Source organism: Hipposideros armiger, unplaced genomic scaffold (genome assembly GCF_001890085.2).
Source record: "Hipposideros armiger isolate ML-2016 unplaced genomic scaffold, ASM189008v1 scaffold_568, whole genome shotgun sequence".
In the NCBI taxonomy this organism is placed as follows: Eukaryota; Metazoa; Chordata; class Mammalia; order Chiroptera; family Hipposideridae; genus Hipposideros; species Hipposideros armiger.
In genome coordinates, this window is record NW_017731918.1 from 67,212 (window position 1) to 70,220 (window position 3,009).

General features: G+C 34.8%; 1 long non-coding RNA gene across 1 annotated transcript in view; it reads left to right on the forward strand.

The window, feature by feature from the left end:
• LOC109371390 (uncharacterized) overlaps window positions 1-1,722 on the forward strand; it is a 25,908-nt gene extending 24,186 nt beyond the window's left edge. The window contains exon 3 of the long non-coding RNA XR_002121867.1: window positions 470-1,722. This is a non-coding gene — a long non-coding RNA (uncharacterized LOC109371390). The remainder of the gene's footprint in view (window positions 1-469) is intronic.
• The last annotated feature ends 1,287 nt before the right edge of the window (window positions 1,723-3,009 follow it).

Here is a 3,009-nt window from a genome sequence, read left to right on the forward strand (position 1 = left end):
GTGTCACTGGCCCTCATATGTGGGATCCGAACCGGGGCCCTCTGGCATCCCAAGCGAGTTCTTAACCATTGCGCCACTCGGCCGGCCCTCAAACTCATTTTTAATATATATATTTTTCCCTTTTCTAAAGGCTTTCATGTTGTTACTCATTCTGCCCTCATTGGAAGATTTTGGCCTCTACTAGCTTGTGCCTCTACTGTTCCATGTGCATACTACTAATATGGAACTCACAGCACCATTGTAATGATTGTTTTGTGGTTTCTTCTAGAACTTTTCTGAGAGCAAGACTGCATTTTAGTCCTCTTTTTACTTACATCTCTAGTAGAAAGAAAATTTCTTAACAGGTGCCTAGTTAATATTGTTGAATTTATTCATGGGAAAATAGCAAATTGATAATTGTTTAAAAATAGCACACAAAATTTTTCTTATTCTCATTATTCTGCTTTATGATTGTCTCTCTCTTTTTTAGAATCCAGAATACAATTTGAGTTGTTGATATTACAAGGAAGCATCCGGTGCAAAACTGATGGAATTTGAAATTCTCAGCAATGGAGTTCATCCTTTAAGTCTCCAGAAGTTTCTGTTATATCACGACAACACCTCTGAGGGTTAATATATTGGTATAGGCTGGTCTATTAAAGAGAATAAAATCTCAAGGGAGTAAGAATAGCCTTAGAATAAAAGGAGGTCATGAATGACAAGATAATTGTTATTTTGACAAGTTTTTTGACCTATGTGCTAGCAGTATGATTTTTAAGTTTTCAATACATGCATAAATAAAAACATGAATTTATATGAAAGGACCATAGACTGAACTATCCATGATAATGATAAATAACCTCTGAAGAACAGAAGGCACAAGGGAAATTTTCCTAATCTAGCAATATGGAAATCATATAAATGTATGCTGCAGGGGCGGGCATGCTAACAAGCAAAATAATCGAAGGACTTCTGAATTTTTTAAGTTAGAGTCATGGGAAATGGCTCTTTTTATCTTGAGGTGTGAATATAAGAGAAGAGACAGAGCCTGGCATCTGCTGGAGGCAATGATTCTAGTTTTATTAAGAAAGTTTATTTGAGAGAATGAAACAAGCAGGGCAAAAGAAGCAAATAGAAATGAAGGGAGCAGAGAGAGAGAGAGAGAGAGAGAGAGAGAGAGAGAGAGAGAGGGAGCGAGCATGAATGAGAATGCAGTGGATCTCAATGTCTTGGTTTTGGTTGCCCCAAGGCCTATAGTTTGATTAATAAGCCAATAGTCTACGTATTGACCCAGCTAATTTTAGTTGAGTTTCTGTCTTTTGCAACTAATAGAATCCTGATTAATATAATAGCTTATAAATGAGCAACTATGGGGTTATATATGTTTGATTGAACTAATAAAATGGAAAGTGAAAAATTAAATATCTCTTGAAATAATTGCAGAAAAATTATTTAGTCTTGTTCTTACTATCTTGTTTTCTAATTGTTTTGCTTATTATTGCATAGTATGAAATTATATATGCAAAATGCATTATATATAATATGTATATATTAATTATACTAAACCTATTTACAAAGAATTCCTTAAACATTAATGTGTTCTGTAAAAGCAGCAAGATGTTTCATTATATTTTAAATGAGTGAAGAAAAGAAATACAAAACCTTGATTTACCAGGATCATGATGGAAGGCCTGTATCTTTAAATATAAATGTGTACTCTCTATCCTACAACAAGCCATTTTATTCAAAACATAAAACGTTAATGTGATTTTGACCTTTGAAAAAGGCAATGCAGTGTTTTTTTTGTTGTGGTTATTGCTGATATTGTAATCACAACATATAGAAAAATGTGTCCTCTGAAATTCTGCTTCTAAATAATGACAATTAAGACACCTGTTCTTAAATGGAATATGAGTATTATAAACAACATAACAAAGCTTTAAAAAAAAAAAAAAAGCAAGTGTTTGCCAAATGTCAACTCTCTAAAATTAACTTATGAATTTAGGGCTAACCAGATAAAAACACCAATAAGTTAGAAGTGGTTAGATACTTGTTAATTTATTTGTTTTGTTTTGAAACCAGTCAACATGAGTTCAGTTGTGTAGATTTATTGTCACACCTCAGCACATATAAAAATGTTTTTTCATGTTTTAATCACCTCTACCAGGTTACACCAAACTTCAATTAGGTTTTAAATAATAGTGAATCAATTAATTAAAATATGATACGTACTTATAGGATCTCATTCTTAGAGGGTCTAATGAATTGGGAATGATATATTGTTAAGAATATATTAAAGCCGTTTGTATTCTGGAAAGACTATATTAAAATAATTATGTAAAACTTCAATGAGAGGAAATGGAGCATCGATTAAGTAATAAACTAAACTAAAAGGGCATCACTCAAAATGAATTTACACAGAGAAAACACATCCGATAAAACACATCCAATATCCCCCTGTGCCTGTGAAACTTTTTTTGGGGGGGATGGGTGCCTGTTGTAAACATGAATCAAATCTAAGGTCACCCTCCATCCAGGGCCCTCACAGCCCACCCCGTGGGCTCCCTTGGGGACCTCATTGGGCTGCTGCCCTGGGCCTCATGTGGAAGAGCGGGTGCTATGGGGCCTGCTGGAAAAAGGTGAATTTGGAGTTCTAATTCAGACAGTTTTTGTCTGTTGTGATTTTCTTTCTTTAGATTCTTGAGCTTTTTCTTGGTCAATGGAACTTACAACCGATTTTCTTGAGCTATTTTTTTCATGAGAACTGACCCTCCTGTGAAGGAAACGGTGCTTTCCAATTTTTTTCCTCCCAGTATTTGACGATCTTGCTATACGAGTCAAAGTTTTGATATATGAAGCTGATGTTTTCACACACTTTGGGAAGTTCCTCCTCTGTTTGTAAGCGGTAAGTTCCTTCACTGGTTTTCTGTGAAGTTGCGTTTCACGTTCTAGAGATAGTTCAGGAAGTGTGTGGAGTTTCGCTGAAGTCTTTGAACCTCTCTTTAAACTTGTGAGTTTTCACACTGCTCT